Source organism: Mus musculus, chromosome 9 (assembly GCF_000001635.26).
Source record: "Mus musculus strain C57BL/6J chromosome 9, GRCm38.p6 C57BL/6J".
Lineage (NCBI taxonomy): Eukaryota > Metazoa > Chordata > Mammalia > Rodentia > Muridae > Mus > Mus musculus.
The window spans coordinates 24,973,066-24,998,429 of record NC_000075.6 but is presented as its reverse complement, the minus strand read 5'-3'; the positions used below and the strand labels follow the sequence as shown (position 1 = coordinate 24,998,429).

The window sequence follows — 25,364 nt, the reverse complement described above, 5'->3', positions numbered from 1 at the left end:
TTGTTTTTTGCAAAGCTAATTTAAAAGGAAAGTAAATGTCTAAATATATAGAAAAAATATGGAATTATTTGTGAGGTAACAACTCTTCCATATGGTGAAACTGGATTCCTCTGAATCTAGGTTTAACAGAGACTTTTTGTCCTTTATAGAAAATTAAACTAATATAATCGAAAAAGCATATTAGAGTTCAAAGCTAGGGCTGTCAAGGAGATGCCTGGCCTTCTAACACACAAATAGTTCAGGTGATGAATGTTTCTTAAGGATGATGATGATGATGACAATGATGATGACAATGATGATGCTATGACAGCAGAGCCTTTAGCTGTATGTACATGACTTGCAGTAGCAAATATTTTCAGTATGCTTTCATTTAGCCACATGGAAAAGGCTGGAAGTATAACATTTTTCATCACTCTAAAATGGGTTGATGTTCAAATGGTGCAAGATTTTGAGGTAAGTGTTGTAGCTTGATCTGAAAGGGAAGTCCAATGACAGCCATAACCCCAGTCAGCTGTTGAGATGTAATGGTCTTTGAGCACCCACCCTCTCTTCCCTGTGTGCCGCCACTGGAAGATCAGCTTTGGGTTTCTCACAGTCAGCAATGCCATGCTTTTCTCCAAAAGGCTCGATTCTGCAAGCAATTTGGAATCTGTATCAACACAGTCGGAAACAATGGTTCCCTGACCCTGAAGTTGCTGGGTGCCTCCACCCCTTCAGTTAAGGCACTAGTGCAGTGTGGCAGGAAAGGGGGAACAGAGACACCCTTAAATCACCTGTGTACATACACTGAGAGCTGCTGGCTGCTCTCTGGGAGAAGTTTAACGTTGTGGTAAGAAGATGCTTAGACTTCAGAGCAATCACAGAAAACTAGACTTCCATGGCTCAAATGTCTTTATAGTGCCCAAGGCTCTGTTCACAGTGAGGATGTTTTCTTGTCTGTAGGGAGAAGAAGAAATATAATGGCTAGCACAGACAATAAGGAAGATCAGCTATGTGGAGTGCACTTGGCTTTATTGACTCTTAGTTAGCAGGTGGGAGAATCCCTCCCCTCACAGGACATGTGTTCAGGTTGGGTTTCTTGAAAGGAGGGTCGTCTTTCATGAATGAATGTAGGCAGTACCAGATAGTTCAATGTCTGTGCATACTACAGTGTGACGGTCATCTTATTAGATTTCTTGGAGCTTGGCAAGTAACAGACTACCTAGCTATAAGGTATTTAGAATTCATCATACTATAAAAAGAGATGATGTTAATTTATTTCATCTGGCAAACAAATCAGTAATTTCTAGTGCTTGCTAAAAAATATTCTACAAACATTGTCACAGATGTGACTCATAATGAGGTATCCCAGGATATTACTATTTTAAGTGATACCCATGAAACATGAGATGCAAATGTTTAAGGAAATAGATGTGGGGTCTGGAGAGATGGCTCAATGGTTATGAGCTTGTGTTGATCTTGTGGAGGACTTGAATTTAGTTCTCAGCATCCATGTTAGGCAGTTCACAACTGCTTGTAATTCCAGATGATTTGACACTCTCTTCTGCACTCAGTGGGTACCTGTACTAACACGGGCACAAACCCACAGATAGACAAGCGTGCACATAATTTTAAAAATAAATAATAAATCTTAAAACAAAATTGTTGCCTGTGCCCACCCTACCTGCTCTTGGAGGTTGGAGGTGAGATGGCATGGAATCAAAGACACAGACTCTGGGAGCAAGCTCATCTGAATGCTGCTGCAAGCTCCTTTACTACCACCCCCTCCCATGCCCCATTGGTCCGAAGAAAGCATCTTTTCTAAACAGTAGTTCCTGACTGGTTGGCATTGTCTGCATCAGCAATCCTTGGTCTCTCAGGCAGTCCTCAATTAGGTCCTCCTACAGGAGATGCCTTTGTGGCTGCATGGCCCCCTGGCATTTACATAGGGGTAGGCCTTTCATTCCTTGTAGACAGAAGGTCAATGACTGATGCCAAAACTAAACTGAATTGACCAAAATGAGATACTTTCGTTCTTGCCTGGGGTTTCCAGGGGTGATGAACCCTGCATGTTGCCAGGTTCACAGGTTCCACATTGCTCTACAGGGCCCCCTACCCAGGCATGCTGGATCACAAGCAGCTCTCCAGTAGTCTCGAATGTCAATCAAGTCTCAGAGTTATGAGCAGAGGAATCAATATGACTGTTCATAGCAACTAAGAATTCTATGTGCTTATCCTGGTGGTATGTGAATCTTGCTTTATTTGGCTTATTATTCGGAGATATATCAAATCTTTGAAGGAGACTTGTGAGCCACTGTTTTGGCAAGTGGTAACAGCTCATAAAGACAGAACTGACTCTTTGATGTAGTTGTCTTTAAGCTGGAGTCAAAGCAGACTTCTCCAGAATTTAAGGCTGCTTTCAATGACTGGGCTTTTGGTATCAGCAAAACCAATGCACGAAGTAGGCTCTAATACACTGATTTATTTTATTCTCCTTGTCTTTAAGGTGAGAACCTTTGCAAAGGTGAGGGCACTGAGTTGGAGGCAAAGGAGGGTAGTGGGATGGAGGTTCCCACCCACAGTATCAGTACTGGAACTGAGACCCCGTGTTAAGGGCTGAAGGAGAGGCTAGGGCAGATGACCACACAACAGATAATAACAAGAACCAAGGACAAAGTTAAAGGGGGCAAGGATGTTATGGATCCGGAGAGTCATGGCATGAGCAGGTGCCCGGTATCATCCTTAGGACAAGAGCAGTTTCTTGTAGCAGTTTCACAGTATTTTTGTACCATTTTTATGTGTCATCAAGTAGACCATGATAATAGTGAAAACTGGCCAGTGATATTTTCCAGAGATACATATGCTTTGCATTTCTATTTTCAACACCTGCTTAATTTCAAAGCTCAAATTCTGCAACATCATGATTGATGTCCATGTCCTGGATACTCACTGGATACTGAGGTAGGTTGCATTGAGCTGCTCATTGAAAACTACATGCTCCAATCACCTTATCTCTAAGCATCCCAGTCTTCAGAAAGATTTTCCTCTCTGAGCCCCAGTTTTGTTTTCTAAGCAATCACAAGGCATACTAACACACGTCTGAGAATTGATACTACCACTACCTCAGAGGGCCTATCTGAGCTGAACTGCACTTTGCTGCCCACACTGTTGTGCCAGGGCCATGGAAGTGCCTATGGGACTAACTTGAGGTTAACATCTCTAGAAGAGGTGACTGGACTGGGTTTGAGAGCAGTTATGTGGTTTGAAGTACAGAGAGTCCTATCACTTGCTGGCTGCTGAATCAAGGGTCACCCCACCTTTCTGTGTCTCAACTTCTTCATCTGGGAAGAGGGTGGTGCTAGCATTTTCTGTGTGGGATTATTGTGTTTAAATGAGTTCATGAAGGAATAGTACCAGGCATAGGACCTTATTGAGTTTTGAAGTCATTAAACACATTCAAAGTGTTAGGGCACGAGGCTGCTTGGGCCAGGCAGGGCAAGCATCACAGGTAGATTCCTGAAAAGATGGAGGGATGTTCAGGCTCTTCAGTGACCTCTGCATTGCAGAAGGCAAGCATCTCTGACATACACTGCTCGCTCCCCCCCGAGAGTGGCATTCTGATCAGAGTTCCTCACTCACAGGACCAGATGTCTCTCTGGTCCTATTTTTTTTAGTCCCGGGATGACTTGGACTTACAGACACTGTTCCCACAAGGAAACCAAGACGCCGAGCCCTGGTGGGAAAAGAGCAAATTGTCAAAGGGGCATGTGGAGCGTTTGACCTCCCAGCTCCTAATTACTTTTCCTGTTATTTATATAGCTGAGTCAGAGGTTCCAGGAGAGTGAGGCAATGCGGAGGGCTGGGGTATTGGAGGAGGGGAGAGAGTTCAGGGAGAAAGAGGAGAGAAAGAATTGGAGAGAATGTTCCCTGAGAGCCATCAATTGATTCAGCAGCATTGGCAAAGCAATTCCAATTTACCGGACACGTTATATGGACTTCCCAGTACCTTGACAAAAGGATGCCTCGTCCACAGAATTCTGGCACGTTTTACTCCTGAGTTTAGCCAAAATTTGAAAGTTTAAAGACATGGGAAAGTCACTTGAGGGAGCACAAAGTGCTGAGGCTGTGACTGAGCAGTGCTTCTGAGCCTTTCTTTTGCTTTTTAAATTTTAGTTTTATCGTCAATAGAAAACACTAGTGGGAACACAGTCCACTCATGTGCATGGGGTGCCAGCTTTAGGGCTGGTCTAGCCCTTTCTGCCTTGAAATCCCCAGGAGTCTCCTAGTGGACTAAAGGCTGAGGTTAACAGGAATCTCTCTTACTCTTTTATTCTTTGTTTGACCAGGCTTCCTATGTTACTTTAAAGAATAAGAAAATCTTTTCATGTCAACTTCAAATCGCATTCCATGTTTTAAGAGATCATCAGTGTACATTTCTCAACTTCTAGTGCTTTACAGCAGCAGAGTTTTGTTTCCAGTGGTCATTGACAGCACTAAGTATGAATATGCATTCATTCACTTAAGTATTAACCACCACTGTGATAGACTTGTGTAGAACAACAGACGTTATAAAACAAATACATGCTTCAAGAAGGAATCGTTAGCTTGGTGTCTTAGTTATTGTTCTATTGCTGTGAAGGGACATCATGTCAAAGTAAATCATACATTTAATTGGGGGCTTGCTTATAGTTTCAGAAGGCGAGTACATGATCATCACTGTGGGAAGCATGGTGCCAGGTGCTGAAGCAGTATCTGAGAGCGCCATCCTGATTCTCAGGCAGGAGGAGGCATAAAGGGAAAGTGAGCCTATGCCTAGCATTGGCTTCTGAAACCTCAAAGCCACCCCTGGTGCCATACTTCCTCTAACAAGTCCACATCTCCTAATCCTTCCTAAGCAGTTTACCAACTAGGAAATACACATTCCAATCTATGAGCCAATGGGAGCCGTTCTCATTCAAACCACCACAGGTGGCTTACACTATGTATGCTGGCTGTGTACTGGGGAGGCTGAGAACCCATTACCTCAGTATATGCCTGGGCTGAAGACCTATAGCATTTCTGGAGAGCTGCTGGCCTTCGGTCTACTTCATGAAGCTGTAGAATCTGGGTTCTAGCAGCAGTGAAGGATGGTAGTAGCAAAAGGGAAGAGGACTTGCCAGGCAAGAGAGAAGACAGGCAGGTGACCGATGACATGGGCAAGTGACAGGTGACATGTGCAGGTGACAGGTGACATGGACAGGTGAATGCAGCACTGCCTTTCCCTTCTCAATTGTTCTACAGTGTCAGACATGGACACAGTGATTCTTAGTTACTTTATCTCTTGTCCTCACTGTCTCTGTTGCTGAAACCCTTCCTCTTCCCAGCAGGTCCTTCTGCTACTTTCACATCCTCTTTGGAGTGCGATTCCCTGAGTTTAATTAAAGTCATTTCCATGAGCATGAGCTTGGGGTTATTTATTGAAGTACAGGCAGCTTACCAGTGGCTGCATCATCTTCTCCCTCAGCAGCCCCTAACTTCAGGGCCCCGCTCCTGTTCATGATAAACTCTTTTTTCCTTTTTATTTATTCTTCTCTTATTTATTAAATCCAGACTGCAGTTTCCACTCCGTTCCCTCCCCTTAGTCTCTCCCTGACACCTCCCCTTTTCCTCACATCCAGTGCCACTTCACCTGCCCTCATAAAAGAGCATAAGAAGCTACGGTAAGATATTGTCCAACCAAGGCTGGGTGAGGCAACCCAGAAGGAATAAAAGGATCCTAAAGGCATTCCAAAGAAGCAAAGACAGCTCCACTGTTAGGAATCTTACAAGAGTACCAAGCCACACAACCATACACATACCTAGGCAGAGGGCCTAGGTCAGACCCAGACAGGCTCCCTAATCATTGTGAGCCCTCTTAAGTTCTGGTCAGTTGATTATGTGGGCTGTGTTCTTGTGGTATCCTTGATCCCTCTGCCTCCTCCAGTCCTTCCTTCTTTCCTCCTCCTCGTCCTCCTCCTCCTCCTCTTCTCCCTCGACAGTACTCCCTAAACTCTGCTTAATGTTTGGCTGTAGGATTCTGGATCTGCTCCCATGAGTTGCTGGATGAAGTCTCTCTGGTCTCTCTGAAAATGACTGTGATAGCCTCTGCTCCCAGCAAATCCTTCAGGCAATACAAACTGTAGATCAGAGATTTTGTGGCTGGGTTGGTGTTCCAAACCCTCCACTTGAGGTCTTGCCTGGTTACAGAGTATAGCTAGTTCACGATAAACTCTTGATTTGCTTAGTCTGAAGGTAACCACAACTGCAGTGAGGTTGTTCTGTGCTAAAGGTGTCTTTTGGGGGACACAGCTCTACATCTTATGGCTCTTACATTCTCTCAGCCCCTTCTGCAATGTCCTCTAATCTGTGAAGGGGCTGATTATAGGTGTCCCAATTAGGCCCAGGCATTCTACCACCACTTTGGCTCATTATGAGTCTCTGTATTAACTTCTGTCTGCTGTAATATGAAGTTACTCTGATAAAGGCTGAATAAAGCATTTATCTGTAGATATAAAAATGCCTACTTAGAAGGCAGTTTTACAGTAGATCATTTAGCAGAACAGTATTCGCTTTCTTGAGAAGACCCAGGAGTGATCAGCCATGGGCTCTTGATGAGGTTTGCAGTACTATGTATGCATAAGTTCTCTCCTGTGGAGAAAGCAATTACTTACCCATGTAACAGTTGTGTCAGAGGACACATCTTGCCTGGCAGGTCAATACTGCAGCATGCAGGGTCTACAAGTGGGTAAGGCTCTCAGTGACTTTTCTCTCCCAGCTCTCTGCACAGTATCTAGAAAGCTAGCTAGCAGGGAGAAAGCAGTTCCAGTTTTATGGCAAAGACACCAAAATGTGCAATGTCTTTAACAATGGGGTCTTACCATCAAGTTCAGGTAGTGAACCCAGATCAATAGTGACAGTCTATATTGTTTTAAGAGAGGTTCTAAGGACTCCCCTTCAGACTCCTTTATATATGGGATGCTGCCAGGTGGTACTGCCACTCTGTGTTGAGGGAGGGGGCATTTCTTGCTTTAGTTAGTCTTTTAGGAAATGTCTGAATGGACCTGCCCAGAGGTGTACCTCTTATTTGGCTGCAGACCCAACCAAGCTGACAACCAAGAACAATCATCACAAGCATCCACTATTTGAATCCCTCTTTTAGGCAATTTATGCACCACATTATTGGAAAGAGGACAGCATGGTGAGTTGCAATCTCGCTCTACTGTTGAGGAAACAAAGACTCTATGAGAATGGGAGTTTTGCTCAAGGACAAAGGATAGGTGGAAGAAGCAAGATCCCAAAGTGAGCTGTCCACCTCCCAGCTCACAACTCATGCCTTCATCCTTGATGCCCAACTTCATTTTTTAGCACATGTGTTCCTCATCATCGTGAGAGCCCCACAATTCCCAGCTGCCACTCCATCCCAGGGACCCATCACCCCTGAAAGATACCAGCAGAAGCTCTCCACCCGTTTCCCTACTTGGCTTCTGTCAGGTCTGGATCCATACAGCAGCCAGAGTACGTGGTTTTTTAAGATGTTGTTTAAAATCCTCATACATACCAGCAGGAAAGAATTTTTTTCCAGCACGGAATTCTTTTTCCCCTTGCCTCTCAGAGGACATTCATGCTAGGTTCCTGTAACAGGAAAGAATTTTTAGATAAGCATCATATATTCATCCCAAGAATCAATCACAGACATTTGGTTGCGCTTGCTTCTGCATAAATTTCTACTTACCTCCTCTATTCACCTCTCCATCCATTCATGGTATGGCTTGCATTTCAAAGTAAGTTACAGAAATCAATACTTTTAACACAAACTAACTGATATTTGCTTTATTCTCTAGCTTATATAAAGATTACAACACACAGTTTGACTTTCCTCTTGTGACATCTTTCAGTCTCACAGCAGCTCATATACTTGTGCTCAGATGTCTAACATTTGTATAAGGGTTTCCTATCACTTTGTACACCTCTCTCCTGGCCCTCTACCCTAGCTGTATCAACTATGGCTGCCCTTAGGCCAGCAACACCAAATATTTCCACTAGACACACTGACTCTGAACCCTGAGTTGAGGATTGAGGGGATCTCTGTGCCATCAGTAAAATCTGTGATTGATTTGCACTGCCTGCTGTGGGAGTCACAGGGCATTTGGAGAGGAGAAGCTGCATGCCAGTCACAGGCTCAGGAGAAGTGTTTCACTCTTGCTTTAGATACTTGTTCATCTGTGCAGGCTGGGTAGACTCATGGTCAAGTGGACCAACTGTGCACTATGGTAAGTCCCAAGTCTCCCATAGAGATCCTGCCATTGTGAAAGTCTCCCATCTCCTGGAGTCCTCCCATACTTCAGGCAAATACAGTGGCTAGACCTGGAGTGTGAAATGTAATAAGGGGGTAAAAAATCTTATACAGAAGGATAGAAATCTTATGTAGCTCCCACCTAAAAGTGACTTCAGTTTTTAGATAAATCCAGAGCTATCCATTCCAAACTAAAAAAGTGATGCTACCAAGAATCAAGACAGAGTAAAATAGCAGCCTAACTTTTATTACATTCTGGAAAGATAGACACAGCTTCAGAAAGACAAGTTTTGGTAGAAGAAAAGTGGAGATATTTAGGAAATAACACTGCTTTGGTCTCTCACCACTCTGGCGGCCACCACTACCTCTCTAGTCTGCCTTGTCCAGCTGACACTGGGGGATGTTCCAATGGTCTTTGAGCAGATCCAAGTGTAGTTAAAGCCCTTAACTCTTTGCTTGTGGGTTCCAGATGGGTTCTCCAGGATTTTTCTATTTTCTGTGTCTCCTGCATCTTTTCACAGATCATGTAGCCTGTGGCCTGTGTGTCCAGGCAGCCTCTCCTCTTCTCTTTGCCCCTTCTGTTCATTTCCATGGCTTCCATTTTGCTTTGTATGTGTCCTTTCCTTCTGGGACTTGGGGATGCCATGTCTGAGAATATTTCAGCCTTGGAGGTCCTGTTTGAACCTATTGGCAGACCCCCATAGAGCTTGCCAGCAGTTTTATACAGACTGCTGAAATCAACGCTCTTACCCTAAAGAGTATTTTTATATTTGCAGAAAGAAATGTTTGGATAATAATGAAATCCTCCGATTTCTCTCTTCATTCCCTTATTTTCTTTACCTTGCAGATAAAAATCAGGGCTATGAGGCCTTCCAGGTCCCAGCCCCATCCTCTAGCTCAGCTCTACCTTTCTGTGCTCTCATCTAGCTGCAGTCCTACTGGCTACATCTGCTCTGCTTCTTAAACATGATAAGAGCTCCTCTGCCTCTGTGCCTTCTCATTGCTGCCCTGCATGCCATGCCTTCTCCTTGGAGAAGTCTTTCCTGATAGGCAATAAGTATCCTTCTAATGATCTATATGATGTATCCCACTTCATACCATCTTCAGTCTGGAAACCTCTAATACCAGTAGCATGTCTAGATATGAGGTGATTCTGATACTCTAATAGTCTGTGACTGAAAGCCTGCAAAACCATGGTAAATACAAGTCCTGGACTCCAAGGCCAGTAAGCTGCAGTGCAGAGGTTCAAGGCAGCAGAAGAAAGAGTCCACCCAGCTTTTAGAGAAGAGACCCTTTACTTTGTGAATTTATACCTGGTCAGTTAGATGGACTCAATCATATTAAGGGTATATCTTCCCTACCTAGCCTGTAGCAACTCACACACTAATCTTCAGGAACACTCTCATCTTCTCCAGGTTCTGGGTTCTTCTTAACCCAGTCAAGCCAGTACTTAAACACCACAGAGTAAATTTCTGCCAGACAGTTAGTGTCTTTTGGGAGGTGTCTCCCTGTATTATGTCAATTAAGGGAGTTTGGTCTTCACCATTTATTTTCTTCCTGAAAGCTCTTCCCAAAAGCCAATCCTGAATGGAATGTGCAAAGAGGTACCAGAGTGTTGAGGACAAAGTGGGTTGTCTGTCTCAAATATCCATTTGCTGCCATCTTTGTACCTCCTACATAGTGGTACTGGCCAGTGGGGCCCTTGGCAGGGTAGCTGGGCATCTCAGGGTAGAAGGGCATGCCCAGGTCAAGATCTGGAATTTCTGGTTCTGTGGTGCATGTGGTAGAACATTATTGCCTCTGAAAGACTGTGCAATATTTAAGATTACGTTAAAATGCTACACAGTTCAGATTTTCCCTTCTGTAGACTGCTTCACCCTCTTGTTTCACTAGGCCTTCCAGATGTGTGCAGATGTATGCAGCCCCACCCTATTTGTTCCTTAAGTCTCTTGGTTAGTGCTCAATAAGGTGGTCATGTATGCTCTCAAGACATTCCATTGCTGTAGGGGAAGAACTTGGTGCTGGGGAGAAGCTGCGCTGGATCTGCTCGTGTATGTGAATGGTTTATACATCTTTGGGCTTCATTTACACAGGAAATGCCACAGTCACCTCAGAGCATAGGCCTCCTACAATCCTAATCTGACCAGGACCCTGGAAGGGCAGAGGGCTTGGTCAGCATCTTGCTTCTGTTCTGAACTACATAGTCCAGTGATGCCTTCCACACACAGGGTTGCAGAGAATAGGTATCATGTGTTGCAGGTGCCTGTGTAAATGCTGTGTCCTGCCTGGGTTCTCTGTTCATGTATGAAGAACATTCTGTTCCTCCTCCTACTTCACTTGGGGCTACCCTTCACCAGCTGAGGCTGACTGTGGTCCCTCATCTCGCAGGGTCTGGGTCTGTGGCTCTTCACTGTCTCCCCACTTGCTCTCATGGTCAGATGATCCAACCTTCAACAAGCCTTTCACAGTCCATGGCTCCCATCTGGAAGGGCATGCTAGGAATGAATTCATGAAGGTTAGGGGGAATATGGGTTAGCACACAGCCTTTCTTCTGGGTGATGTGCCTGATCCTTATGGTTCTGGTGGTAGGAGACCTGCTTCCTCCCATTCTGATTGAGGCCTATGCTGTGTGTTCTGGGAGGAACATCTCAGGTCCCAGCCTCCAGCTCACACAACACACTTTTGTGAGAACATAGTCTCCCAGTCTTGGATCTCTTTTTCCTTCCTTCTTTGAACCCAAACTGAGAAAGCAATTCTGTGCATTTCCTTGTCAGACTATCTCTGAGGTAAGTATTTATGCTGTGTTTCTAGATGAGAGTCTGAGTCTTACATATGATAAGATTCATTACATTAATGAGTCTTGCATGTGGTACATGCATGGGTCACATGTAACTCAATTTTGTGTCAGATTCCGGTTCTTGTGGTTTAGCATTCAACCACTGCATTAAAATGACTTGTCTGAATATAAAAGACAGGGGAAGGAAAAACAAACAAGCATACAAACAAGCTAAAACAAGAGAAAACTGCAGAAGGAGGAGGCTCTGCAATGCTGATCCTTTCCTTTCCCTTCAACACTATGCTTTTTTTCTGGAAACTCCAGCATGGTTAACATCCTAGAAGGACACACCCTTTACCACTGTTAGACCTCATCCCTCGCTGCCCTGCAAGGAACAAGTGTGGCTCCAACTTTCCATGAAGTCTACTTCATTAAAAAATAAACTCATGTTATTATGTATATTATGTGTGTGCCTACAGATGATCACAGGCCACTGCTTATAGGTGGAAGTCAAAGGACAACTTGCAAGACTCAGTTCTCTCCTTTAATCTGTGGATCATCAAAATTGGTAGCAAGCTTCCTTCCCTGCAGGGCCATCTCATCAGCCCATGAGAAGTCTAAGTCTCATAGTTTCATTCCTGTGTATTCTTCACACACCTTCCAACGGCAGACAGTTCTCCCAACCTCTAATATCTCACAGCTAATGGCTTCATCTAAGTTAGTTTTAAGAGATGATGATTTGTGTCACATTGTACCTCTTCTGCCAGACTAGAAGTCAACCTTATCTCCAAATCCCCAATACTTTTATCAGTGCAAATTTAATGAGCATGTACCATGTACCAAGCACTGTGCTCATCCCTGAGAACAGAGATGAGCAAGATATGATCCCCAGAACCAACAGCCTCCTGGTCTGATGGGGCCAGGTAGATGTGGTAAAATACAGAGTAAGGATAACAACAGAAAGAAGCAGGGGGAGGGGGTTACAGTAGGGGCTGGAGATGGAGGGAGCCCCCAAACTCAGAAATAACTCTGAAGAAGAGATGAATTTGAGCTGAGGATTTGAAGTCTGGTGGGAGATGGCTGGACAGACAAGGCAGCAGAGAACATGGCCAGCAGAAGAAGTATTTGAATGGAATCCCGGGTGGAGGTACTGAGAGCTCAGGATACACAGAAACCTGGGGAATGATGCTATAGATGCTGGGGAAGGAGGGAAAGGCAACGAGTTGAGGGTGGGGGCTGCTGGTCTGTGATTGAGACTCTGCACTGTGTTGTCATTGGGTGAGTCTGTCTCTTTCCTAACTGCAGAGCCTGCTCTTTCACTAAAGCCTCTGAAAACTTCCTTCTCCGCTCTTGGCTTCTCCTCAGTTTTCTTATCACACTGCAGAGAGGTTGTGTTTCCTAATTTGGGTTCAAAACCACTTCAAGCCACAACTGCAGCTTACAGGGTAGACAGTGTGCCTCTTTGGTCTGGTACAGGACAGTAAGCTGTGGTCAATGGCTCCTGGGCAGGGTTCCTGTGCAGATGAAAGATAACCTCATGCATTGCAAAGAGTTTGTTTGCCTGTTCTGAGATGGGATCTGGTGCATCCCAGGCTGACCTTCTTATACCCCTGCCTCGACCTCTGAGTGCTTAGATTATAAATGTTTTCCACCATGTTTGTTTTATGTGGTTCTGGGGATGAAATTCAGGACTTCCTGCTTGCTGAGCAAACATTCTACCAATTGAGTTTCATCCACAGCCCCAGTTGTTATTCCTTCTGTGTGATAAAAACAAGTGCCCACTATGCTATTATTAATTGCTTACTTCTTTACAGCATTACACTGGCTCCTGCTATTACATCCATTTTATAGAGGAGGAAATTAGATGCAAATAAAATAATATATCAGATTTGTATCCTGGAAAGAAGCACAGTCTAACTGACCTTTCTTCAGTGATGGGAACATTCTTCAGAACAATGCCCAGCTCTCGTGGTGACTGGAAACTGAGTGTGATAAGAGAGTAATGACCATGCCCCGCCCCTCCGCATGATGACTCTATTTCTATGTTCTGTTGCAAAGCCAAGGGGATGTTGTAGACATGATGAAGGACTTTGAGATAGGCAGATGATTCTGGATTACTACATGGGCTCAGTGTGATAAAAAGAGAGTACTGGAGAAAGTCAGGAAAATATATTTGGAAGTGATGCACTGCTAGCTTTAAAGGTAGAAGAAGAAAACATCAGCTAAGGGAAGCAGGAAGCCTTTGCAAAAAGTAAAGCAAAAGTAAGGACCTATATTTTCACCCGGAGCCTCCTGAAAGACATAGATCTACTAATACCAGAATTTAGCATAGTTTGATGCAGTTCCATTTTCTGACCCATGGAACTGTATGATGCTAAACTTGTGGGGTTTTTTAAAAAAAGTTTTATCAGTTCTTCAATAATTTTATACAATATGTTTTGATCATATTCATCTCCCAACTTTTCCCAGATCCATCTTCCCTTCCCCACCCACCCAATGTTGAGTCCATTTAAAAACTTAAACTTATCAAGATCAACTTGGGCTTTCCAAGCTGGCCTGTAGTATAGCACACAGGTTCTATATCTTTCATAGCTGAAAGACTATTAATCACAACTTTCCACTTAGAAGCTTGCATAGAAGCTTCTGGCACTGTTAGGGCTAACATGAAGGTAGGAAGTGCCTAGCTTAGGTCCAGCTTGGTTTTTCTGTGTCCTGTTACGAAACCAAAGTGTGTGGTATCTTCAACATAAGGCCTTACCATCTAGTTATGGTGGGCACCTAATAGCAACAGTAGTTGCCTAAATTTGAGAGAAGGGGCTAAAAGAGGTCTCTCTGCCCACAACCTGTAGGATGGTAGCCTCCCATGGCACTGAGATTTTAATTTCTTAGCCCATGGCTCACTATATAATTCTCAAATTTGTGATTTTCACCTTCTGCTAGCTTTTGATAGACTTGCTCTTTTCCTCTTCCTTTTCGTCTTCTTCTCTTCTTCCTCTTCCTCCTCCTCTTCCTCTTCCTCCTCCTCCTCCACCTCCTCCTTCTTCCTTCTTTTTCTAGTTCTTCACTCCATTAATTTAGGCTTCTGCTTTGAGATCCTTGTCATCTGTTACCTCTTCTTCCTTTTGTGCAGCTCAGGATCCAACTCTGGGCCTTATGCATGCTAGAAGCCCTCTAACACTGTAATGCTGAGCTGTACCCCTAGCAATCTTTCTTTTAAAGGTATTCAAATCTTTAAAAAAAAAATCTCCAGGCATGGTTTCTCTTTTGTTGAGTGGGCCTTAGGTCCAACGACAGAGCTGTTAGTTACTGCCAGAGCATACATGCCACCACTATACTCTTAGGGCACCTTCTGACATCATCAACACCAGTCCTCAGGAAGGAGGCTTTCAGTTCAGTTCCAGCTTAGGGGTCTCTGGCCTGAAGTCATAGTGTCTTTAACAATAGGGACTTGGCTTCTACCTCTCACTTCCTTCTGTGTTTATCCTCCTTGTGAATAAACAGATTACCCTTCTACATTTTGTGAAGTCATGGATCTTGGAGAAGAACCTAGCATTCATTTTACATAATCACACTACAGTCTAAATATTTGTCTTATACCCATGTAAAATGTAGTCTTCATCTCTCATCAAGGAAATTTCTTTCTGCAACAACCAGAGACCATTGTAGAAAACCACTTCTAATCAAAATGCATAGTTGTAGAACCAAGTCCAAATGGATACCTCTTACAATATAATTCCTGCACCTGAAGCTCAGAGATCACTGAAGATGTGGAGACAAAGATTTAAGAGTCAGGGAATCAGTGAGTTTGCTGCCAGGCTGTATTTCAGAGAAGTGACAGAAGCTATACCCATAAAGTCTCAATAACAACACTCCCTAACCTTAAGTGAACAAGGACAATAACAATAGACGTGCTAATGTGTGTGGTTGTGGGGAAGCCCATAAGGCCTCGATCCTACCGAAAGAATTATGGCAACTAAGGAATGCTGAAAGTAGGAGAGACAGTCTTCTCCTGGGAAGAGCACATTAACTGATTATCCAATACCAAGTGGTCATCCTAGAAAATATACATGCACATAACACTATACAGTCTGAGTAGGTTGTACTTATGTACTTAGAAATATGTATACATACCTGTGTGTAGTAGCCACTAATGAAAAAAGAGGCCATGCATTTGCCAAAAGAACAAAGAGGAGTTTGTGGGAGAGTTCAGAAGAAAGAAAGGAAAGGGGCAAGTGTGGTACTTATATTATTTTAAAAAACGAAATAATTTTACAAATCTTATTTAATGCATATGGATGTTTCATTTGCATGTATGTAGGTGCATCATGTGTATGCCCGAGGAGGCCAGAAGAGGGCATCAGATCCCCTGGGTCTGGAGTTAAGATGGTTGTGAACCACCATGTGGGTACTGAGACTAGAATCCAGGATGTTTACAAGAACAACCAGTGATGTTAACCACTGAGCCATCTGTCTCTCTTCCCTCTCTGTCTTCCTTATCGTGTATTTGCAGATACATGATTCCCAATCAGCAGTGCTTGTGTGCTTCACTTTCATTTGTTATAAGAAATATCCTTTTTTTCTTATGCTTTTGTCTTTGCCCTATTGGTGGTTGAGGAGTATTTTTAAATCCCTCATATTAATAAATGTTTCTGTTTTTCTTCTGCTGTTTATTTCTAACTTCCGTTATGACTGGACAAGTTATTTTGTATGGTTTCAATCTTTTAGAATGTATCATATTATGGCCCAAGATGTACCACATGGCCTTTTTTAGTGTTACTATTAAGCACATAGTTTTATTATAAGCCAGGGAAAAAAGTCTAAATCACAGAAATAGTTGAGAAAATGTTAATTAAATACTTAGAGAATTCCTTAAAGTATAGATTTTAAAGTTTAAAAGTAATAAAAAAAATTCCAGATGAAAAGCACCACTGACTTTATGCAAAAAGTTTTAACTATGGTTAAAACGATGAACATAGGATTGGTAAATATCTTTTCCCAATCTGTTGGTTGCAGTTTTGTCCTATTGATAGTGTTCTTTGCTTTACAGAATTTTGCAATTCTATGAGGTCCCATTTGTTGATTCTTGAACTTAGAGCATAAGTCATTCGTGTTCTGTTCAGGAACTTTTCCCCTGTACCCATATGTTCGAGGTTTTTCCCCACTTTCTCTTGTATTAGATCCAGTGTATCTGGTTTTTTATGGAAGTCCTTGATCCACTTGGACTTGAGCTTTGTACAGGCAGATAAGAATGGATCAGTTTGTATTCTTGTACATATTGACTACCAATTGAACCAGCACCATTTGTTGAAAATGCTGTCTTTTTTCCACTGGGTGGTTTTAGCTCCTTTGTCAAAGATCAAGTGACCATAGATGTATCAGTTCATTTCTGGGTATTCAACCTGCCTGTCACTGTACCAATACCATGCAGTTTTTATTACTGTTGCTCTGTAGTACAGCTTGAAGTCAGGGATGGTAATTCCCCCGGAAGTTCTTTTATTGTTGAGAATAGTTTTCACTATCCTGGGTTTTTTTTTTTTTTTTTTTTTTTTTTTTTTTTGTTATTCCAAATGCATTTGAGAATTGCTCTTTCTAACTCTATGAAGAATTGATTTGGAATTTTGATGGGAATTGTATTGAATCTGTAGCTGCTTTCGGCAAGATAGCCATTTTTACTATATTAATCCTGCCAATCCACGAGCATGGGAGATCATTCCATCTTCTGAGTTGTTCTTTGATTTCGTTCTTCAGAGACTTGAAGTTCTTGTCAGACAGATCTTTCACTTCACACCAAGATAATTCATATTGTTTGTGACTTTTGTGAAGGGTGTTGTTTCTCTAATTTCTTTCTCAACCTGTTTATCCTTTGAGTATAGGAAGGCTACTGATTTGTTTGAGTTAGTTTTACATCTGGCCACATTGCTGAAGTTGTTTATCAGGTTTTGGAATTCTCTGGTGGAATTTTGGGGGTCGCTTAAGTATACTATCATATTATCTGCAAATGGTAATATTTTGACTTCTTTCTTTCCAATTTGTATCCCTTTGACCTCCCTTTGTTGTCTAATCCTACATCTGATAGAGGGCTAATGTCCATTATATACAAAGAACTCAAGAAGATGGACTCCAGAAAATTAAATAACCCTATTAAAAATGGGGTATAGAGCTAAACAAAGAATTCTCAACTGAGGAATACCGAATGGCTGAGAAGCACCTAAAAAATATTCAACATCCTTAATCACCAGGGAAATGCAAGTCAAAACAACCCTGAGATTCCACCTCACACCAGTCAAATGGCTAAGACCAAAAATTCAGGTGACAGCAGATGCTGGCGAGGATGTGGAGGAAGAGGAACACTCCTTCATTGCTGGTGGGATTGCAAGCTTGTACAACCACTCTGGAAATCAGTCTGATGGTTCCTCAGAAAATTGGACATAGTACTACTGGAAGATCCAGCAATAATTCTCCTGGGCATATACCCAGAAGATGTTCCAACTTGTAATAAGGACACATGCTCTAGTATGTTCATAACAGCCTTATTTATAATAGCCAGAATCTGGAAAGAACCCAGATGTCCCTCAACAGAGGAATGGATACAAAAAATGTGGTACATTTACACAATGGAGTACTACTCAGCTATTAAAAACAATGACTTCATGAAATTTGCAGGCAAATGGATGGAACTTGAAAATACCATCCTGAGTGAGGTAACTCAGTCACAAAAGAGTATGCATGATATGCACTCACTGATAAGTGAATATTAGCTCAGAAGTTCAGAATACCCAAGATACAATTCACAGACCATATCAAGTCCAAAAAGAAAGAAGACAAAACTGTGGATGCTTCAGTACTTCTTAGAAGGGGGAATAAAATACTCACAGGAGAGAATATGGAGACAATGTGTGGAGTAGAGACTGAAGGAAAGGCCATCCAGAAACTGCCCCACTCAGGGATCCATCCCATATACAATCTCCAAACCTGGACGCTATTTGGATGCCAGAAAGTGCTTGCTGAAGGGAGTCTGATTTGGCTGTCTCCTGAGAGGCTCTGCCAGAGCCTGAGAAATACAGAGGCTGGGATGCTTACAGCCAACCATTGGTCTGAGTACAAGGTCCCCGATGGAGGAGTTGAGGAAGGGATTGAAGGAGCTGAAGGGCTTTGCATCCCCATGGGGGGAGCAACAGTGTCAATGGGCCAGAATTCCTACCCACCCCTAAGCTTCTGGGGACTGGACCACCAACCAAAGAGTAAACATGGAGGGACCCATGGTGCTGGCAGAGGATGGCTTTGTTGGATATCAGTGGGAAGAGAGGCCCTTGGGCCTGAGGGTGTTTGATGCCCCAATATAGGGGAATGGCAGTGTGGGAAGACAGATGGGAATGGGTGGGTAGGTAAGGGAGCACCCTCATAGAGGCAGAGGGAGGAGGTATGGGGTAGGAGGTTTCCAAAGGGGGTACCTGAAAAGGAGAAAACATTTGAAATATAAATAAAGAAAATATCCAATTTTTAAAAAATGATAGATATAATAAAAAGCAAAGTCAAAAAATGTAGTCCATTTCACTGACAAAAGTTTAATCTCCTTTTCATAACAAAAGATCCCCCTTGAATTTAAAAGTAAGAAAATATAGGCTAGGGCTGTAATTCAGGGCTTGGTGTGCAAGAGGTCTTGTGTTCAATACCCACTACCATATAAAGTAAATTATTTATAATAAAAAAAAAAAACCCTTTGCCAGGGCAGTCATCATTGCACTTTGCAGGGTTCATTGTCAGGTATAAATGGTCATCACTTTTCTCTTCTGGTAATGCATGAGGAGTCACCAACTGCTTTCTGAGTGAATCTAAGGCTCACTCCATGAGATAACGAAACCCACTCCTCACACTGTTAACAGAGCCAAAAATCTATGGCAAGATAGGTAACAGGCTGTAGGGGAGAAACTGGTGCGTGCTATTTTTCTGCTAAATGGACACAGTATTAAACTGAGTTGTAATGATTTATCGTTACATCTATAGAGCAGTACATCTCTTGACCTTCATCAAAGAGCCTTCTTAAAGTAGATGACAGTTTACACAGAGATCCTCAGTGACTCAATGTGTGGAGAATCAAAGACTACAGAGTGGTCATTCCTAACGGGACAAACAAATCACATCCCTTCCTGCAATGCTCTGGGATCCTCAAGGAAGATGGAGTAGAGAGACTCTAAGGACCTGAGGTGCTGAATAACGTCAAGGGAACAGTGTTTTCCAAATACAACAGGGCAGTTGCCCATATGAAGTTGGGGTGATTGTAATAGCTACGCAAGACTTAAGCAAATTCAAGACAGACAAAAACCTTAGCATGGGGGTTCTGGGCAGGGCAAAGATGAGCACCAGATCTCACTACTGCTGAGGCGCTACTTGGCATTTGATTGCTGCTCGGAGAAGGAGAATCCATCTTCCCTAATGATACAACCCCTGGTTGGTTGACCACACTCCAGGGTAGGCCGCACTCCAAAGAGTAGGTGGGCAACAAACACCAAATTCATGTTAGGAGGCAGATAAGGAAGGTGGAGAAAGTAGGTATGCAAGCAATTGAATATGATCACATTACATTATATGAAATCCTCAAAGGATCAATAAAATATTATTTGTAAAAGAAAAAGTATCAAAACTCATCAGTACTGAATATCAAATAGCAATTGATATTTTTTAGGCAGAAACTATAGATAATAAATCTTTTTATTGCATATCAGAAATGTAAGGTTAAGTGAAACATGAACAAAAGACCACTGAGCTGTTTTTAATGACATTATCAAAAGCAAAAGTTACAGAGATAAAGTAAGTTATATTTATGCTTACGGCTGGTCTTCCCATAAAATGGTATGCCTAAAGCTAGAAAAGCTGGGCTATGTTGCTACAAGTAACTCAAGAGTCTCAGTGTTTTCACACACAGATCTTGTCTTACTTATGTCACCAACTGTAATGGTGAGTGACTATTGTGGCTTTTCTCCATCTAGCAATCCACGAGTATGGTATTACGTCAACGTATAACTTCATTAGTGCCTTCCTAGGCAGAAGGTCGGCAAGGCAGACAGTCCTCTCTTAGGTATCTTAGGTACATGCCATTTCTGTTCATAGCTCACCTACTATTTCTAGTCATGTGACTCCAGGCTCAGGACAAGAGGATTTGGAATATAAAAAAAGCTTACAAAGTATTTAGTAAGACGTCCTGTCAGGCTGTAGCTGACACCTGACATAGCCCTTTTGAAGCATAAATTTAATAAAATACAATGACAGTTTCATTTCCTGGTATGTATTCTCAGCAATTAACAAAATGGTAAAGTCTATACACATGAAAATGATTTTCAAGCCATAGCCTCACTTTTACTATCTATGAAGTGGTGACCTGGTGCCCTATTATATACAAAGCATTGAATTTTACCCAGTGTACAAAACTATATGTGTAGCAAGGAATTGCACTCAGTGTATGGAACCCATAGTCCTGCTGTATAGGTGGTGATGGGTTTCACCCAATGAACAGAACCTCTATCTCTACTGAGTATGCGGGGATGCAGTTAATGCAGTCTACAGAACCATGGCCTGACTCTACATAAGGCAACCCTACAGAGGTAAATGTACACGCAGTCAATCAGACAGGATCTGTTAGAACTGACTCCACCACCTATCTTCTTATGTGGATTACAGCTGACAGTCAGGGAGCCACTGTGATCCACTGAACCTACACAGCCTTTCAGAAATGTAAAAATAATAATCAGCATCCAAGTACTCAGTTTTGGGAGATTTCACATGCACTTGTTTACACATATGTATCTAGACACCAGGCTTTCCCTAACCTTGCTATCGCTATATTGGGTAGGCTTGCTCCCTGCTATTTCGGTGACCTGCCATTGCCCTTGAAAGCAACTTCAGTACGATTAAGTGTTCCAATGATTTGCTAGTTTCTTTACACTTCCCTAGCAGGGCCTCTGAGAAACAGATCTTTGCATCTCTGGGAAAGGTTCTGAGGATGGAAAGTCTACATTTTCTTTCTCCACTGTGGAGCACAATCTTCTGTCTCTTGGGTCACCTCTTGTGTTGGGACCCCCAGGTAAATGGCAGCTGATTGACCTTCTTCTGGCAGACACAAGTGGGTGCTAATGAATGGGAGAATGTGTTGCCCTTCTACTAGATAATGAGGCGACTAGCACTCACCTCTTCTTTCTCCCTCCCTCAATGTTGCACAGGCAAGACTGAGTCCCCCGTTTAGATTCCAGTTTAGAAGTTCTAAGAGTTCACAAAGACTTAGAAGTTATTCCAAGGTGCCAACTTCTTACAGTAGGCACTACAATTGAGAATGTATTTCAATAACACTTTGAGACATTTGACACTACACAAGCAGAGAGCTTGTGATGGTATAGTCATGTGTCCTCTGTCTCAGTCATTCAACTCTCCAGAAAGCCTTTGCTTAATGTCTCCTAATTTACATTTGAACCTTTTGTTGACTGTGATATTCACAGGGCTGAAAGGGTAGCCTCAATTTATTTACTAGGGAGAAAACTGGGGCTTAGGGGAGTTAAATGATTGGTCCACAGTCACATGAGTGAGAGATAAATTCAAACTAAGACCATTTCAATGAACAGTGTTGACCTGACAAAGCTCACTCTCTAGCAGAGGCTCTTTGGGGTGTGATTGTTACTAATCCATTCTTAGTTTCAGTTAACATTCCTATTCTCATGTCAGGTATTTTTTGTTTGTTTTTGCGGTTTTTTTTTTTTTTTTTTTTTGATGCTTGGTCAACAGTACGTAAGGGACCACATTGCTGAGATAATTTCTCTGACACAGCCCGAGACTGTGGATTGTTCTATGCTGTAGTAATAATAGGAAAGGCTTTAAAATGTGCTGGGTAGGATGCCTCGTGAACATGACTGTTTTTGTTTTTTCCTCTGCACTCACATTCCAATTAAATTTTCAGGTCTTTGTGATCTCTATAGCTCAGGGATTTTTGCAGAAAAGTGAACAGAGTTTATGAAGTCCTTGCTTCCTTTTGTATTTCATAGCAGCGTGTGGCAGAATTGGCTGTGTGACAGGAAGTCGGGTAGAGAAGAGGGAGCTTAAAGGTAAAGACGCAGAAGAGAAAGAGTCTGTGGTCAGTATACACAAATCACCCCGAACTCATTCCTACCCTGTCTGTCCCCGGGAAGGTGCCCACATTTACAGGAAACAACTTTGTGGGTTCCCGTTTCTGTGCAAGACTGGAGACTGGGCATTATCCATGATGGGGGCCCTGGACAGAGAGGCCTCCAGGATAGTTAAGGGCCAACTTTTTGCAGTCAAAGGATCAGAGCCTTATTTTTAAGACAGAGATTGCACATTTTGTGCCATTTTTTTTTTCTTCAAGCACCAGATTAAAGAACACTTGCTATTCTTTGCCTTCTTAAATCAAAGTAACATTTTTTCAGGGTGGCTCTCACCTTGTTCTCTTCCAAGCTGTACTCTATGGACAATGGACTCCCCAACTCTCACCTCTGCACCCCATGACTCCCGTCCGTGCACTCCCAGACTTCTCACACCTGCTCTGAGTACCTTGGACTTGGTATAACAACTACCATCGCTAACTAGCAGATTTCATGCCTGGCGGTCCTGCCTTCAAGCTGCTGACCCTGCTATCCTTTCTTCGGGTAGAGATTTTCTCTGTTTTCTGGTTGTTAATCTTCCAAGAACCTGGAGAGGCCTTCCCAGACTCTTCATCCTTAAATTGAGAACCCTGAGGTCTGACACTTTCTGAATCATCTCTGATTCCCCACATGTAAGCACAATGACAGGAAACATTTGAATTAGGAAACATTTGAATGATGACTGTGTCTAATCATTAGTGAAAGTTCTGTAGGGTGTGAGGCTTCCTGGGGATGTAGACTGGCATGCATACTTGGTGCCCAGTGTCTGCCCCTGATGGACCAGAAGTGATATCCATCAAGACAATTCGAGAGGCATTTGCTTGAAAGTTGTAAATAGTGACAAGGACATCTAAGAGAGATAGTACTAGGCAGCCTAGGCTACTCCCCCCCCCCCCACACACACACCTTTTGGGGCTACCCCAACTTGAAGGACAGGCGGACTTATGGCTGAGGGCCGCAGGGGTTTGACACATTAGCAAACAGCAGGTCCAGCAGAAGGGAAAATAGATCCAAAAGGCAGAGCAAAAGGCAAGAGACTCAGGACTGCAGTGCTAGAGAAACTCCAGCGCTTCCAAATTGCTATTTTCACAAAACTGGGATGACTGAGGCCCTTCAGTGCATGTTGCATAGGTTTCTGCCTGGCTCTCACTGCTCAGGAGATCTCATACCTCAATGACGCCCTGAAGTTCTACCCAAGACCATGATGGAGACCATGTCCCCTCCATTCCTGTTTAAAACAGCCACGATGGGAGAGTATCAAGGGGCTATCTCTTCAGAGTATTTGTTTTTTCTTTGTGTGGGAAGTACAGCTAGCAGCCTTCTCAGCTCTTGGTTTTCTCCCCGCCCCCAGCTCGCCAGATCCATCCAGGAAAGGCAGCGCTGACTTTCCATCAAATTCTCTCCTGCTTGTTTCCCTCACCTTTTCTCTTTCTTAATCTTCCCATGTCTCCTAAAAGGATTAATTAGAAAGATGTGAGCAGGGGTTGGGACGTCAGAAAACAATCGTCACTTTCCTATCTGACCTCTCTCACCAGCTGCAGAATTAACAAATTGAATGTCCTCAGCAGGCAGGGGTGGCACATGATACCGAGTTCATTAGGAGCCTCGCTGGGGCCGAGCGAGTAGACCGATTTAAACAACTCTCGCTGATTAAATTCCTTCCAGGCACTCCCGCCAGATGCTGTTAGAAAATACTCACATCCAAGAGGTTTTTAATTTTTTTTTAAACATGTGCCAATTATTTCCCTGCTATCTGCAGGTGCTGGCAAGCGTCACAGGCCGGCCTGGCCGGGCTGTCTACACGCTTATCCACCCGGCGCCTGCCTGGGGGGCTCACGTCTGCAAGAATGGGATCCCAGGGGCTCTTCTCTAGGCTGTCAAAACTCTCCAGCCACCCTGCCTGGCTGGCCTTCCCTGCCCCCAACCCTGGCCCCAGCGCCTCACCTTCTGAAGCTCACAGCTCTCTCAAATGTTCCTAGGTGGCAACACAGATCTGGTGACCTGCTAGAAGTGGGGCCCGAGAGGGCAGGCATGCAGTAATGTTGGGCTGAAGCCAACTGCCTTCCAGCCAGGCTAGGCTTCAGCCCTGAGCCAAACAAGGACATATAATTGCCCCCTCCGTGAGCAGGGTTGCATACTTGGCATTGGTTCACAGGCATCCCTAGCAGAAGTCCCACAATGTACTTCCCTCAGACTTCTCTACTCCAGCAGTCTCAAATACTTAGCTTATTCCTCAATCAATGCTTAATTAATTCTCATCAAATTAATAGATGCCACTTAACCACTAAAAGCAAGGACTCATAATATAAACCACACTTTTTAGCATTGCTCATATGTTTAATGAAGGTAAAGTAGCTTTTGACTAATAAAAAACTGATTATTCTGAAACCAAGCTTTCTCTTCGCTCCTTTATATTAAGGGATGGTGGCTTTGTACCACTGTTACCAGCCCTCAGAATAATACCTTTCTTGGTTGTTTCCTATTTTCCTGTCTACACCTTTAGAATTCACTCTTTGTTTTAGCATTTGCTATAGCTGTTAACCTTGGTGATCATCTCCTCTCATAGGCACTAAAAGTTCATGTTTGTTCATTTCATAGAACCCTTTCATGGCTTGGATGATCTTTGATCCAGAGCTGAATAACTGGCACCCTCTTCTTGACCATTCACTTGTGTCTACTTTCCCTGCGCTGAACTAAGAGCTTCCCTGAATTAAACAACACCCAGCCATTACAAAGACTGGAGGGGGGTTGCAGCAACCAGGGAGGGTTGGGAAAGAGGCATTTGCCTGGATTCAGATGTCTCATGAATCTGGGTGCTCACGTACAGATGTAGAGACTGGGTCCAGATGGGAGGAACAGAAGTTAGGACTTCGATCTAATGGTGTTGCCATGTCTCCTCATCCCTGAAGCCCCCAATACAAAGAATACAGTGTAAATCTGAGAAAAACTACAAACAAAATAGCCAGTGATAAAAATAGAAAAGAACACTAATTAATTCTGGGAGATCTGTTACCAATCATGATGCCAACAGCTTAAGCTCCAAGAGAGAAGATAGGTAACAATTGGGCCCCATCTTACAGATGGCCCTATCCCCAAGTCACAGGGACAAGGATTAGGGAAACAGTTCTCACCATCCTCTGAATCCCTAGAGATT

General features: G+C 43.2%; 1 long non-coding RNA gene across 1 annotated transcript; it reads right to left on the bottom strand.

Moving 5' to 3' along the window:
* Positions 1-9: 9 nt before the first annotated feature.
* On the bottom strand, positions 10-24,222 carry E130101E03Rik (RIKEN cDNA E130101E03 gene). The gene is made up of 5 exons (NR_153861.1): positions 24,155-24,222; positions 23,631-23,660; positions 7,556-7,629; positions 6,669-6,732; positions 10-936 (listed from the first exon to the last, which is right to left on the bottom strand). It is a non-coding gene; the product is annotated as an RIKEN cDNA E130101E03 gene (long non-coding RNA).
* Between the last annotated feature and the right edge of the window lie 1,142 nt (positions 24,223-25,364).